Genomic DNA, 16,592 nt, shown 5'->3' with positions numbered 1-16,592 from the left:
ACGTACAGTGTTGGGATGTTAGTGTTTTTATTAGTTGCTTGCACTTTGAGTTTAATTAAAAGGTTATTATTTTTCCAGAATTATGATTGGACATTCTTTTATTTTGGGCCATTGTCCTATTGCACTTTGGGTTCACTACAGTGCCAGTTTGAACCCCTTCTAAGTGTATAGCCTGCAGAGTATGTATACTATTGTCTTGTGCCTTTTTTTACCTTTATGATTGGACTCGTGTGTGGGTTAGTAGCAGTGTGCAGCTCCAATAGGCAAATCAGTCACTGCTCATCCTTGTACTCTTGCAACGCAATAGCCATTTTGTCACCGCTCCACAAATATGCTCAGACCCGCGACTCCAGCAAAACTGCAGCACCTTATGAAGGAGCTCAAATATCCGACCTGAGCTGATGAAGAACTTTAAAATGTAAAAATACATCAGTATTCCTTGATGGTGACTGGTAAACCTTTAAAGTAGTGCAGCGTAAATGTTCTCTGTAACTTCGATGCTTCACATGCCAGGTGCCATTACTGCTGGTTTGCCTCCATGACACCCTTACTGCCTAATTCTGCCCCAAGGGACTCTCACTGCCTATCCACTGTGGAAATGTCGCTCCTGCTGCCCCTGTTTGCATTAGTATTTTACTGAACATTAAGGATGTAATGTCTACAAGAAATTGCATGCATATGATACAGTATTGATGATTATGGCAATCTCCTAGTAGAGCACCTTTATAATATATGATGGCTGTAAGAGAGTATCGGGTGATGGAGGGGTAGTATAATGAGAGAAAGACCAGTTACAATGGAACATACAGAAATAAGATAATTTTAAGGGGCTGCTGCCAAAACATAGGAATAATGTACGTGTATATGTTTTAATATACATGTGTGGTCAGAAGATGTACGTCATCGACGCTCCTCTTGCATGCAGCAAGAGGAGCTTGAGTCTGGTCTTAAACACTTCCACTGATGGGTTGTTTGATGTCCTAGGGAGGGCTGGGGGGAGCATTCCATGGAGGGAGGCAAGTATGGAGAAGGGGGAGGAGGCACAGGGGCAGAAACATTGAGAAGACAATGGGATTGCACAGTTTGACAGACAGTACAGCAAAATGCGGTCAGCAAGGTAGCGGGTGGGGAGGGGTGGGGCTGCAAGAACATGAAAAGATTTGTAGGAACTTGAAGAGAGATTTTGCATGGCGAGCCATCCAGGGAGGCCTCAGTATGTAGCAGTGGGGCAGGATCAAGGTAGGTTGTAGAGGGCACATGTGTTGACGCTGTGAGAAACCTGAGGGTATTTTCCCAAGTAGACCTTGAGAATCCCTTATTCAGGTGGCCAGGGAAGGGATGGCACTCTAAGCTCCCAACCCTGGGGGCAGAGCGACGAAGGATCACCTGGGTAGGGGCAGGGTAAGAAGCAGTATTAAACCAGGGGCGAAGGCGAGAAAGATGAAGTCCCTTAGGCCTTTATAGGTCGTTTTACATCTATCTCCCTTCCACCCAAAGAATCTCCCTTACCTGTATCCAACAACACCTCCACATCTGGTACCTCCCCTAGAAGCCCAAACCCTGTTGCATTGGGAAACCACATCTCCCAGAATCCCTGTTTTCCTGTTTCCTACCCAAATAATCCCAGTCATTCTTCTCTGTTTCCCTCTGAATATTATTTGCCAAACTCCCAGTCTGCTTTGACGAAACACTACCATTCCCACAATCCCCCTTCTTCATTTCACACAAGTAACCAGACGTGGACTCCCTGCTCACTGTGCTCAGAGAGACACAGCTTCACCTCACTGATGAGGCCCAACAAGGCTGAAACACGTGTATGGGGTTGCTGTTGGTACTCTTGTTCAGAGAGTAATTGGGATAGCATTTCGGTGCTGGACTGCCCATGTGGGCGGGACAAAGACTGATATGCAAATGGATATTTCCCATCTGCGAAATGTACAGTGAGCAAAAAGTGTGTGCTGCAAACTTTAATCTCAGAACAGGTTATCATGTTATGTTCTTTCTGGAGAGGAGTGCCTGCTACCTTTTTTCAAGAAATTTGTTATTCCCGTTTGTTTCACCAACCTTACAAACCTCACAGTTCTCAGTTTACCAAAAACCCTAATACGAGAGCTATAATTCCGTACAGCATCTTTTCCCCTTCCTGTCCCGTAGGATGTGTATAAACTCTAAACCCTGCCCCCTTTCTGACACGAACACTTTCTCACACTGTGACAGAAAATGGACTAACACCAAAGCCGTTCACCTGACATGTCCCAAAACAAGGGTCAGGCAGAGTCAGACAATTGACAGTAATCACGCACACCTGACAACCCTTTACTTTCCCCACAGGGATAAAAGGCAGAGCACGAGAGTGCATTACGAGCAAGGCCGAACGCACAAGGACACAGCTGTACCGGACCGGCAGTTGAAACGGAAGAAAAAGTCAGCGAGACCTGGTGGGACGACAAAGGGGGAACTGCCCTTGTCCTTTTCAACGCAGACCCGCGAAGCCTCCGGAAGGGAAATCATAAGAACGGGAGTTATAGCTGGCATGTGGAGAACAGATGCAAATGGTGCACGGTGGCCTCCCGCATTGATAGCACAGGCGGGGAGGCATGCTGTCTATCATGGTACCGTCCTTGACTCCAGAGGCATGACAAGCCAACGGGTTCAACACAGCTGGTGAGTCAAAGGAAGCTGATAGAAATCCAACATGTGTTGCGTCCAAGGTTGCAAGTGGCAACGTTAGATGAACGCAGGAAATTGGAACAAAGAAGTTGTTTGTGTTTGAACTTTTGTGAAAGCCCAGTGAAGGGCAAGTTGCAGAGTGGTCTGGCGCTGCAGGAATGCTCATTCAAAGGACTCTCGCTGGCCCCTTTTGTATGGAAAACTGCAAGTACCAGAAGGCCATAGGAAAAGCCGACGTGAGATGTCAAAGTGGTCCTACAAAGGTCCTACAAAGGTCATGTCAAATCCTTTGTACAATCGAAAGTCTCTGACCCATGGCAGAGAGAAAGCTAGGGGAAGGTAGCCCCACTTTCTATAAAGATTGTGAACTGTGAAATAAGGCAAGTGTGAACCCGACAGAGGGATGCCGAAAGAAAGCTAGGAGAAGGGAACCCACGTTTTCTGGTGAAATTGTGTAAATCATGAACTGTGTTAGAAATTCATGAATTGTAAAGGCCGTAGTGAACCCGATGGAGGGAGGTCCATTTTGCAAAGAGGATCCCTCCTCGGTAATAGCCCAAAGGTGTAAGACCACCGAAGGAACTTTTGTTTGTTTGTTGTTTTGATCCAGTAAGCCTTGGGACCTAAAGATTCTGGTATCGTTGAACTGGAATTGTGAGCCTTGTGCTGGAGAGGCCCAGTGTGCTCTGCTCAGGAGTTCCGCCTTGTCCCGTGCTTGAGACATGGGGAAGGGAGACCCAGCTATAACATCCTGACTTATCATTTTGAGAACACTTCTTTCTTTTCTGGCGAACATTATCCCACACTCTTTTTGTAACTTAGTGGTAAGGATTGGCAATAGTCTTTTTTAGTATAGGCCCTTTTTATTTGACAAGACGCTACTAGGACTGCCTTATTATTATTTGATGGTCGCAGTGTGCTCCCATCTTAGCTTTAGGATTAGTTTAGGCATTTTTCTCACCCATTATAAAGTTCAATAAACACCCTTGAACTGTGATCACTTGTGTCTGTCTTTACTGTTGCCACCATGAGTTCCTTACAACATTTAGGACTTAGTTTAAATGGGAGAAAGAGTAAAGTGGAAGACCAAGGAATAGACTCGAGCAGTAGTTCAGTTTGCTGAGCATGAAGGGTGAGATCATAGTTCTGGCTGAGTGATGGGTGAGCTGGGGGGAGATTTTCCTTATATTGAAAAGGCTAATCCTAGCATCACTTGCACTGGGCGTAATCAATTGTTTGAGTCTTAGGTTGCTGTCAAAGAGAACTCCAGAGTTGCAAGCATTAAGTGTTGGAGTGAGGTGGTCAGGAGTGAGAGAGTGTATGGTGCGATTAACACTGGAGGCAGGAGGAGAACGAGGACTTTTGCCCACAGAGTGTTTAACATTAGACAGTGTCTTCAGTGAGCCTGAGGTGGACATCATAGGCAGGTTGCACAACTATTTTAGAGTCACAAGAAAAAAGGACCCAAGCTTAACCCTCACGGGGAGATGAGCATCATAGGCTCTTCACGTCGTTACCAAACGTTGGTGGCAAACACGATTCGACAGCTGCCACAGCAGCATTTAACAATCATTTTCACCCATAGGACAACCCAGAATTGGAGCACCTCAACTCCAGACAAGCAAAACAATTTTTACGTTTAGTCCAAGGACACATTCATGCCAGGCTTGGACACCTGTCAACCTTCTACAACCTTAACGAGAAGAAACTAGGGCACAGGTGACCTAAGAGGTCATCTGTTTGAAAAAGGAGAGCCAAATCAAGAGAACCCAAAATCCCCTGTCAAAATTACATAAAATGTAGGAAAACAGAACAGCCCCGGCTACAGAGAAGCAATGAAAACCCTTTCAAGTGCATGGACACACTAAATAAGGTACTAGGATTGAGCACACAGTACATTCATGCTCTCAACAAAGCTTCGGAGAAGAAAGGTTGTGGGGAAGAGAAGCAGTGGAAAAAATGAATGCTGTGCTCAGCCCTACAGATAAGGAGTGTATCAGCCGCTTTTATTACCTAATAATTGGAAAGTATTCCCAAAAATAGGGAGTAAAAATACTCCCAACAAAAAGTAGGAAACCGACAAATAGCAAATTGTACCTCTACTTTCACCCACACAGTTCCATGGATATGTTTGGTCCAGTGGTACAATAGTGCCACAGGAAGACCTTACTATGATTACTGCCTGTTCCAGAGGTACAAATATATCTTTCAATGTGCATGAATAACTAGGTGCAGAAAAATATTTATAAAAAACCTTTTGTTTTACAGTTGCACCATTTTTTACTTGCTTACAAAATACTCCCATTGGGGATGGTACTTACTATTTTAGTCCCTAAAATATACTTTTACTCCCAGCTTTAAAAAATGTGTAGTTAAATATTCACACTTCGAAAATACTATTTGGAGCACTGGTCATGCCGTTATTGTGATGAACTATGTAAAGCCCCCAGACTACATTTCTGCTAAATTCTGGACATAAATTAAAAATCATGTTAATTCTCCTATTATTGTATTTTGCAAAACGTTTGCCAAAGATCAATAAAAAACAATAAAAAGTGTAAGTTACTTAGTACCCCTGGTCCTAAACTCCATTCCCCCAGATCTGTGGGAAATCCACGCCATGTGACATGGAGCATTTTTCTGGTGTAGCATGAAATATTGCAAAGGAAAACCTGTGACAGTACTGCCTGGGCCCTTTTTTCTTCTGCCAAATCTTCAAGTAAGCTTTTATTAACCTACCAGAGGGTGGAGGATGATGAGTCACATGGTCGGAAGACAAGTTCTAGAAATAGAAGTCCCCATGGTGAGTAACTTGTAGATACGTGTAGATATTCCAGCTCCCCTTCCTCTAGTCTAGAGGAATAGCTTTTCTGAGAATTCCTGAAAAGAAAAGGCAGCCTTTGACTTGCAAAATCAGCCAAACAGGTTATACCAATACATAGGGTTTACAATACGCGAGAAGTGACCCACTTTGCTTCATTGCAGATAATTTGGTATTTATTGGCATTGTGTCAGTAATGTCCATCTCTCTCTCTCTCTCTCTCTCTCTCTCTCTCTATATATATATATATATATATATATGTATATGTGTGTGTATATATATATATATATATATATATATATAAATGTTAATATGTGAAAGTGATGTGTTGTGTAATTTTTCCTACTTGCATGGATTTTATTTTGAATCTGAAATGAAGTATGCATTCATTTATTCACATCGTGTTAGAACATCACAGATGCGGCCTGCCGCAGCAGTGACCGGGATCACAAAGACTGAGACATGCATTTACTCTCAGTATCGTCTTATAGAAGATAATTGTACAGTGTGCGTCAAAATAATAGATCACAGATGTTTACACATAAATACAGACACAAATAAATCTGTTTTCATTCTGAATGTATTTATTAAAAAAATGCATAAAACCGGAAATAGGTCTCTTTGCATGGATCCCGAGGCTTTCAATTATGATTTGCAGGCCAATACATGTGCAAACTGACAGCTTGTGAAGTGTAAAACAATGAAGTGATATCTCATTTGAAGCTATTTCCATTTCTGCCATGAAGTGCCTCAGGTTAGCTGCAGTCACAGGAGTATCCTTTTACTCTTCGAAGTAGGAATGCAGTTGGATTTGATGTGCAAGAACCCAGCTCCATTTCTCTACTACCGCGTGTGTATGTGGGCGAGTATCTTCTTTCTAAAAATACACATTTTTCAATTTGAATAAAAGTGGAAAAATACTGGCTACAACTTGTTTTAAAAAAAGAAAAGAAACAATACATGAGGATAAATACACAAAAGAACAACAAAAAATAGATATGAATAAATACAGACTGAAACAGGGCAAAATAAATACCATTAAACTAGGAGCCTTAATTATAATACAACTTAATAATCCTGCCGCGTTGGCCCTCCCGCCCTGGATCCACTCTTGGGCAACTAAAGGGTTTGCCTTTAGTGTAGCCTTCAATTGGCTCACCCTGGTGTTACATTAATACATTTGTTCTCCTTGCACGTGGAAGATCTTCCTAAACCTGATCTCACTGTTCTCTTTAAAGGTTTAAAGGTGTTCCAGAACACCACTTCTCTTTCCTCTTCTTTCTCCAACATCTCCTAGGTCTCTCTGGAAAACAATGATGGAGCCGCCTTCAAACTCTTGTATGGGTGGGAACAGAAGGACAATGAGCTTACTAACTATACTAAAAATCGAAATTCTCCAAGGGTGAAGTCCTTTCCCACCTCTATGGCATTGACCATTACCCTGCGGATCACCCCTCTACTCCTGTTCCGTACCCCACCCTCCGGGTCACTACTACACAAGCTCTGCATCCACAAGTTCCTCCTCCCACTGTGTGTCTTACCCTTTCAGATTGGGGATTTCCCCCTTTACCTGCTTTGGGCTAGATGGGCCATCACAAACCATCCTGTTCTAATTATCTGTGCATTTCGCCTGCTGATTCCCCATGTTCTCTTGAGCTTTTCTTACCACCTCCTCCTGATGTTCCCAACATCTACTTTAATTTCTACTACCACTGCCTCTTTATGTTCTCCCTCCTCATGAGTCTTCCCTGACATTTTTTCCTAATGTTCTCCCTTTTCTACTTTTCACCACCTTCTGTTTTTCAATCCTCTTATATATTCCTTCTACAAACTCCTCTTAATGCTGTTTCCTCTACATATGCCATTCAGAACGTTCTGCCTTCACACACTATTCCCTAGACTTCTGCCAAACAAGACATACCATCATTAAGACTGTATCCACAGAGGATGTGCCTGAATCTTTTTTTTCTCAAGATTATATTGATATAAGGCAAAACACCTAATTTTAGTATGATCGCGGCAGTTTCTTACGCGATGACATCAACACGCGAATGTTTGTGATGACGTAGTTGCGTAGGTAAACAAAACGGTAGCCGTTTTGAAACGCTGATCCCTTCTGTGGGTCAGCGTTGCTAGAGACCACAAGGACAACTGTTTTCTTGTGTCCCCAGAGATTAAGGTAACCAGAGGGAAAAATCCCTGTTTGATTTATTGTTATGACTAGAATGCTACAATGATAAATAGATATATTTGTGTTACTTATAGGAAACTCTACACCAAAAATGAAACATTTATCCAGAAGACAACTTAAAAGTTAACCTGCATTTGACCAATTACAACCAAGGGTGAGTAATAATCAGAAACTGTCAATTAAAACATGTTTTTTTTAAGACACAATGAGAGCACTCTTAAGATCATGCTTTATCTATTTTTGAAATAGTGTCCATTTGTTTTTCTTTTTTCTTTCTTTAGATACATCTAAAATGGTCAGATAATACCTCCCGATGACCCACTAGAAGGATAGTGGAGAAACACGTGTTGAGGTTATGAAATAAGTTTGAGGCTATGGAAATTATTGTGCCTCATTTTTCCCATTTGATGACATAATCAATTGAGGTTATAGCCAAGTGGACTCAATTCAATTTTCTTTTCATCACCAAACTGTTTCAAACTTGCATTCTTAAGAGTGAATAACAATATAGTATGCCAAAGTAATTGGGTACTGCTATTTCATTTTGCCAATCCCCAAATTCCCTGAAGGCAAGGGTGCATAAAAAACTAAATTCCCAACTATTTACCATTCCTAATACCGTGTCTTAAAGCAGAGGGGTGGTGAATATAAACTAAATGTCTGTTATTTGTGCTGGGGAAGAAAAGTGTCTTGCTAAATTAAATAAAGTTAAGTCTCTGATTGAAAAGCATACTCTCTACTAAGAGTGGGAAAGTGACTCCTGGAAGAAGAGAGATTCTTCATTGCATTCTGGTGACGGAAGAAGGGTTCTAAAGTGTTTTGATTTTAAAACTCTGTTGCGCTCCAACACTGCTAGTATTTCTTAGTGCCCAGGGAGATTAAAAACACAGAACGCTGCATGTGTGAAATTGCTTTTACCAATAGGAACGTATTGCATGTTAATTAAATTGAACTTGATGTAAAGTTTATTACTAAGTGCAGGATCTGGTCATGTTTCAAGGTACTATATGTTATTAAAAGTGAACCCCATGCACAGTGTCTTGGCTGTACATGTTGTGGGGTTAAAGAGTCTGATCTGTGTTATCCTGAACCAACCAGTGTTTTCAGTTTGTGTAAAAAGAGAATTGTTAGGAAATAAAAGCATTTGGACCATGGAGTGAGGTGGCACGAGTTGTGATTGTGTACAAATATACATTCTCCTATTAATTCATACATATATATTCTTTCTATATACTGGCCTGGTTTTTGGCATACCTATTGATGAAGGGTGAGATACCTATGTGGTTCTATATGAATCACATACAGGGCTAAATTGAACAGAAAAGGAATCCCGGTGTGATGCTTTTGATTGAGGGGGGAGAGCGGGGGTCTGAACTCCCACTATTGATTTTTGCCACATAAATATCTCTTGACACACCTCTCTCTTACCCTTTCTCCAATAGTCTCCAACATCCTAAATTCCTTTACTACCCCCTTCTAATGTTTCTCCAGATCTTAAAGTTCTTTTACTGCCAACTCTTGGTGTTTCTTTGCCTACTCAATCCCTCCTACAACCTCCTACTTTCCCTCTCGGGGCCAACCTCCTCCTTTCATTCCTCTTCTCCAAACACCTCCCATTGCCCTCCTCCAAATTCACCAACTCTCTCCAAATCCCTATCACAGCCTCTTCAAAATCATTGGTTTATGTAGCCTGGCCGTCGCTCACCCCAGGACTGGTCTTAAGTTGTGAGTTTACACCTGTTTTGGAAGTTGCTGGGGGCTTAGGGTTGGCCCTGCATAATGAGCTCACCTGGCCTCAATTAGAGGGTGGGAGAGTGAACCAAGACTTCAAATGGTGGATCCACCATCTTCGATTTCATTTGTGTCTGATGTGGTTTGACTGGAATACACTCTGTTCAGCATTCAAGCGTTGCTGGCACAGTCAGTCATACCCAGATCTTCTTTGCAAGCCACCGCAGAGATTGTAGATACTTTCAGGGTTGCATGCAGATAAACAAAGAAAGCTGTGCAGATTTCCGATGATCTTCATATGACTGAATGGGGTCATAATCAAGATGTTTTTTCTTGCTCTGTACGCAATAGAATTTAATAAGCACTTGGATTCCAAAACTCTTAAAGGGACAATGTTTTTTTTGATAATACCTGGAATTGAGGCAACCTCTTCTATTGGGAATTTAGGACTGTGGGTTAGAGCTGGTTGAGTAACTATTTGCGTGAACCAGTGTTTTTCTGATGCTCTTAAAAGGGCCTTGTTCTATTTTCAGTGGGCAATCAAATGGATTTACTTTCGCTATTTAAAGGCCAGGCGTGTGGGTCATGGGTGGATTTGCCTCTCTTCTTCAGGCATGGTCACTCCCTGATGTTTATTATAGGGCTCTTGTCCTCAGTGTCATGCTTATGACTTTCCCTGCCTTATGCCGGGAACTAAGTGGGGGAGACCAGGGGATACACCATACATAGCACCTCCAGGCACATCATTGACTAGATTTGGGCGGTACCCAGCCCCTTTGGTCATCCGACTAGAAGTCACCAGAGTCAGGGAGGATGCTTGTCAGATGCATTAACCCCAGAGGTGTATATATGCATGCCCTCTGTAGAAATGCATGTTCATTCTTTCGTTCTCGGTTTCTTCTATTGTAGTCCTTTATTTTATAGCGAATTTCACTAATGTTTCTGCTTGGATAATCATTACTTCTTGAAATGTACCTAACAGTAATAAACAGCAGTAGTATGAGACTACAACTACTAGGGTTGCTGGTGCATTTACATGGCACTGCAGCCCTTAGAGCTGTTTGCACAGTGTGAAGGGGCCTCAAACCATTAGGGCCACTGGCAAGATAAAATACTGACTCCGAATTAGGACCTTGGTGCTGGGAAGAGGCTTGGGAATTGAACTTATGAAAAATAGTGGATTGTGTGTGAGTCATGGACTAGAGGTACAGTTAGCCCAGCATCAGAGGAATGCGACATGTAGCCCCAAATTACTGATGGAGGCTGAATAGAAGACGAACAAGCAGGAACACAACCGCCTCCCCTGCCTCATGGACCTGCATGACAACCTTGACATGGCAATGCCCTGTTCATTGGAAGCCCTTCTGGAATGCTACTCGATTATCAAAAGCAGACAACACCAAAGAGCACAATATCCCTTTTGGAAAGACTTTACCATAGAAATCAAATAAAGATTGTGTTTGTTAGCAGCTATAATCACTGATCTTCTATTCTATACACTGGGACAATCAATGTACGATTTCAACAGAATTGCATGGAGCCAAACACATCGCTTGAGTTCCTCAGAATTATGTGTGTCAGGCTTGCAACATATTCTGAACATGTCAACCAATTATTTAGCAGTCCATCCTACCCTTTCGTTCTCCAATTATGTGCACCTTTCACACAGTCCACTATTGACCGGTCCACCTTGGCATCCCAGAATTACTTATCCGGTTTGCTACGTGGGAATAATGTAAAGGTAATCCAGGACACCTTGAACCCATCACATAATCAACACTATATGCTATTAATGATATTCAGTGCTCTTTCTTAGAGGTGCAGACATGTTGCTCTCAAACAGTGCACAAAAATGTTGTTGATTTTACATTATCTGTTTTTCCACTGTTAGTTTTTGGTCGACCTAAATTATATTAAGGTGAGGAACGATGTGGATTTGAGCAGTGAAGAACGTGAATATACTTCCCAAAATGCTTTATTCGTGTTTCGTGTGCGTTAATGGGCTTGTTGCTGTTTGTGGCTGGACATTGTAGATATCTTGTGTGGGTAGCTATACGTTCCACAGTGGATGGTACTCCGAATTGTAGATGAGTAGGGCTAGTGTGGCCTGAAGAGGGATCGGGAGGAGTGTGGAAAAGGGGGTTGTAGTGTATAGGCGGGGTAATAAGAGCAGACTGAGCATGAGGGTTACAGTTAAAAAATACAGCGGTGCAGGGTGAAAGAGGGGGCAGGGGGCATGGTGGCTACCGCCCTATATTAGCAGGATATTTTAGATGAGGTCAACCTCTTCACATTCTGGCAGGCCCCCATTAAAGGGATGTTGTTAGCAAAGCCAGTAAAATACCTTCATGATGACAATAAAGGGACGGTGTTTTGTCACTTTTTAAAGTCTTAGAGAGAAACCAGACATTTAACAGACTAATATTTAATGACTGGTATTTTGACGAAAGTGTATTTAAACAACGATAATATCACATACAACAATGGTTAGCAAAGATGGTGGTGCTTCCGTGAACCCATTCCCATGGAGCCCTATGTTACGCCACAGGAATGGGGACTTCCCGAATCCGCCACCTGATATCCCAGGCCGTCGGGACTTGTAATGTCCCGGTGGCACCGGGATATCAGGCGGCGTATTCGGTTTTACGAGGATGCCAGTAACCCGGCAGTAGCACCAGCAGGTTACCACCGTCCTCGTCATGAGGCCCAATGTCTCACTTCTATCAGAGAACACTGGACCTTTAACAACTTGCCCGTTAGATGGTTTGCTTTCAACAGGGTTTTCTTTACCGTGGAAAGGTTTTGCCTATTGCCTTGGGAAATGCTTGTCCTCCTTCTTAACATAAAAACTTCTACTTTTAAAGAAAGTTTGTTATTATAGTTACAATACCCAGTCTCCAAAGGAAAACCACTTTTAGGTTTACACAACCACTCTTCCAGTATATTTTTTACTTTAAGTGTCTGTAAAAGTCTGTATTCCCACGCCTTAACATAGAGACACTTCCTTCTCGGGTTGGGAATCGAAATGGGTCATACGCTACCTTCCTTTGATGTTAAACGTGCTTGCAACAAAGGGTGAAAGTTAGTTTTCAAGATTTTAGGCTTTCAAAAACGTTCTCCTTCTTAATTGGAGACACGCGACCACTGCAGTATTAGATAATCGTGTAACAATGGGTAATAAAAGGGTTTTTCCATACGCTTTTATCAGAAGTGCGTGCAATATATTTCCATTGTCAAACGTCAGCATCCACAACAACGAACAAGTTTAGTTTCCTTCTTTTCTTACGCGAGCCACTACTTTAGAGCTGGTTACAGTTACCGGCAAGAGTTTAGAAGTGAACCTGAATGCCAAGCCTCTCTCACCGGCTTGCGGTTTCGGCTGCTTCCACTTCCCAACTTCTACTTCTTCTTCTATGGCCCTAGGCACACTTGAGACCGACACCCCTCCACAGCGCAGGTTTCTCCGGTCCGGCCACACCAACTTTGAGTCTCCTGCACTCCTCTGTCCCTCGTCTTGCTTCTTGCTATGGGCCTCAGGCTTCAGAATGGCTATGCAATTACAGCCACTAGGCGTACCTGGGAAGACCTTCACTTTCAGCACGTCTCTCCAAGGCAGCCACAGCAAGGCAGGGTTTGTGAACACAGGACCCTCTCAGAACTTGCAAGTGAAATCTGCTCTCTCCATGTCCTGGCTTCCCTCCAGTGAACACACTTCCTCATGAACTGCCAGCCTCGTGCTCTTCTCCTCCTACTAATGCTGCCACCATTCCAGCTCCTGCTCCAGCTCCTCTCTCCGCTCCTTCTTTCGGCTCCTTCTTACAGCAGCCTTTTATGCCTCTTAGGTGGGCCAATTGAGTTCAGTTTCAGGCTATTATTGTTCATTGCCTGACCCTGGCAAAGGTTGTTACGCCTGATTGCCTGGCCTCTACTTCTACATGCCTCTTCAGCCCTCCTCCTCATCTTAGTCCCTATGGGATTCTGGGACATGAAGTTCACTTTGTCAAAGTTCGATTGTTCTACTTCTGGTAACTTCTCAAGGGTAGATTTATTTCCCTTAGTATTTTTAACAGAGGGGCTAAATGTTTTAGATCTTTTAGAGGGAGATGTGGTAGAGAAGGCAACACTTTCACCAGTCCTTGTAGTGTACCTTTGATATTGAGGAGGACATGTGATGTTAGGGATAAAAAGGGTTCTTTCATGGGGTGCAATAGGGTTGTGTGTTACAACCTTAGGTTTTACCACTTTCATTTTAACCGGAGGTCGAGAGATATTAAAATGACAATATGCCATAACCTCTTCTGGCATAGTAGTAAGAGTATTCCCGTCAGAGGAAAAATACTGTGTCTCATCCAACAGAATCTCCTCACTACCTGGGCCTGGTCTCCACCCAGGTGATCCTCCTACAGTACACCACCCTGAGGGTTGGGATCAGGAAGCGTCTGCCCTCCCCTGGCCAACTGGGAGGCCACCGGGGAGTAGAGTTTAGGCAGGGTGTTAGTGAGAGATCTGCAGGATCAGCAAACCAGTGTTGTTTGGAGATGGTGCTAAACTCAGGGAATGTTAGAGGATTTCAGGCTGAGGTCATGGGTAGGAAGACAGTGCCCTATCCCCAAACATTTTGAGGGAAAACATACAAGGGCCCAAATGAGACTTTAGCCCTCTCTGGGCACAGACCCTCTTTCCATTGAAAACTCTATGGTGCAGTCAACCAAGCAGCTATGTGTAAGGTCTTGGGATATCGATGGAAAACAGACTGGCTGCCTGTATTGGAAAGTGTGAAACCCCGTTCCTCTGTACCCAAGGGAGTCAGACTTCCTTTGATCTCTGAAACCCTTATCATTTGAGAAGCCCTGGCACCTGGGGAAAACTGAGGCTAGTGCCCAGCCCTCCTTCGCAAGATTTACTTTAGCTGTAGACTCTGTGGTGAACAAGAAGGAGTACTCAGACCACCGGCTGACATATTTACACAGATCTTTATTTAAAAGTAAAAGAGAACTCCTACGTTGCCCTATTTCTATGAGGGAAGCTCCCTACCTAAAACTAAAACTAATGGTGCTCGTCAAAAAAACTAGTCTTTGGTCCAAAATCCTATCAACTACTCTGGCCCTACCACTTAATAAAACCTTTACCTAAAAAGATTGGAGCAGGACCACTTTCTTCAGCTTCTGCCAGGCCTAATAACAGGGTCCTCTGTCGATAGTTCCAAGTTCGTTATTATCAAACAAAAAAACAAAAAAAACAAATTCAAAGTTGTCTTATCGACTATGTTATTCCAAATAAAAAAGTAAATTCTTGTGGTTCCCTCTTCCTCAGGAAAACAAGGGTTTTTCTCAAGACCTCTCTGGGTCCCTCCTGCCAGAGTTCTCTTTAGAACGTTTTCATATGCCTCTAGGACTCCCCAAAGTCCTATCGCGTTCTCATAGACTTGTATTCGCTCGATTCGCGTAATTCACACAGGGCGCTTGCCCACTTGGAATATCTGAGGGTCATGCAACCTCTTTGTTTTTCTCAACCTTGATACACAATATTCGTATATCTTTCACTCTGGTTTACACAGGGCGTTTGCATGCTCGGGCTTCCTGGGTTCCTGTAACCTTGTCGGCCCTGCCAGCCTGGATTTGTAGTACTTGTATATCTTTGACTCTGGGGCACATGGAACCTGGGCGTGTTCTGGTTTCTCAGGTTACCGTAACCTCGTCGGCTCCACCAGCCTGAATTTGTAGTATTCATACCCTATTGCTGTAATCTCTCTGTGGGAGCGTCCGCCTCCCTGTTGATGCTGGTCACCACAACTAACGTCCTTCAGGCATAGAGCTCGGGATTTGGGCTCCCCCCAGTGAGCTGGTCTCAGCATCAGTTACCTGGCTACGAGCCCACCACGGCCTGTCAGTGGTCGCACCACCAGAAGAAACGTGTGCTTCTCCGGTTTCACCTCTTTTCTCCCACCTGGACTAGGCAGTTGGAGAAAACGCCAGCCTTCGTCATCACGAACAACGAAGGTATGAACTTCTTCCATGTTTTTGGCGGTCAGATGAAATCTAGCATTGCCCAAAGCCTACAGGAAGGAAGGGTTGACATGAGTTAGAGTATTCAAAACAAGAATAAAAGTAGGTTGTGCCGGTCCCATGTATGCAGACAATGCATTCTGGTCTGGGTGATGTTTATCGGATTGGAAGTCCTTGTCCCCGAGAGGGGAGTCCCTCTCAGTGAGGTCCCACTTGCCCAGACCCCTAGTGAGGGTCTTGTGGAGCGGGTTCACCTCCCTAACCTCACAAGTGGTGGCTCCCCTCTGGAGAAAAGGGACACAAATTGACCAGATTCGTCACAGCTCCCATGACAAATGTGTATTAGTGACAGAGCCTAAGAACAGAAATTGCCTGTATGCAGAGGATGTGGGGCAAAATGGAATATTCAGGATATATTCCTAGTCACCTTTTCACTGTGCTTCCTAAATAAGCTGCAGCGCACAGACAGACCTTGCTTTTCAATTCTCACCTCCTAGCATCTCTCCCAACCTCACTCTTCATTTTCTCTCGACTATACCTGCCTCCCCTTATTCCATAGAATTTTTAAAGGACCTGTAGTCGATATGTGCTATACAAGAAACCTACAAATACTACATAAATGGACAGTACAGACTTAAGCACTGTTTGGCAGTAGACAGGGCTACCACTGGGCGGTCTGAACTGACCATTAGGCATGTTAAGTGGTGTCAGGAAGTGGAAAAGGCCGTATCAGCAGGGGTGTGTCCCCCAGGCTACTCTCAGCCTCCCTCTGGCTAGGTGTGCCAAATTGGTATTGTGGAGACTGCACGCACATGTAAATAAACTGCCTTGACCAAAAGCAGTTTTTACAGATGGCGCAAGCAGGTCTAGGTGGAAAGGTCCGAGTGAGAAAGAAACTGTTGAGGGCCTTTTCCACGCTTCCTCATGCGCAGTAGGATCATATTTTGTAATCTAACTTCCCCCAAGTCTCTCTGCCGGCAGTGGACAGACTTACTATAAAGAGGGCCATACAATGTTGCACTCATCAGAAGACACTTCTATATGCAGACATTTACTGCACTCAAATGATGTCTGTATCTTATTCTGCCCATTGAGTTTGCGTTCTAAAACCTATATCTTGGAAGGTATTGATGTATTCTGTGTTCACACTGGGAAGCTGCAGGAAGATTCAATC

General features: G+C 43.5%; 1 long non-coding RNA gene across 2 annotated transcripts in view; it reads left to right on the top strand.

Moving 5' to 3' along the window:
* The window catches only part of LOC138504277 (uncharacterized), a 152,996-nt gene extending 144,160 nt beyond the window's left edge, over positions 1-8,836 (top strand). For both annotated transcript variants that reach the window (XR_011279815.1, XR_011279816.1), the window contains exons 3-4: positions 7,757-7,836; positions 7,964-8,836. This is a non-coding gene — a long non-coding RNA (uncharacterized lncRNA). The remainder of the gene's footprint in view (positions 1-7,756; positions 7,837-7,963) is intronic.
* The last annotated feature ends 7,756 nt before the right edge of the window (positions 8,837-16,592 follow it).

This window comes from Ambystoma mexicanum, chromosome 11 (genome assembly GCF_040938575.1).
Source record: "Ambystoma mexicanum isolate Mex_15411 chromosome 11, UKY_AmexF1_1, whole genome shotgun sequence".
Classification (NCBI taxonomy): Eukaryota; Metazoa; Chordata; class Amphibia; order Caudata; family Ambystomatidae; genus Ambystoma; species Ambystoma mexicanum.
This window is presented reverse-complemented; position numbering and strand designations above follow the sequence as displayed.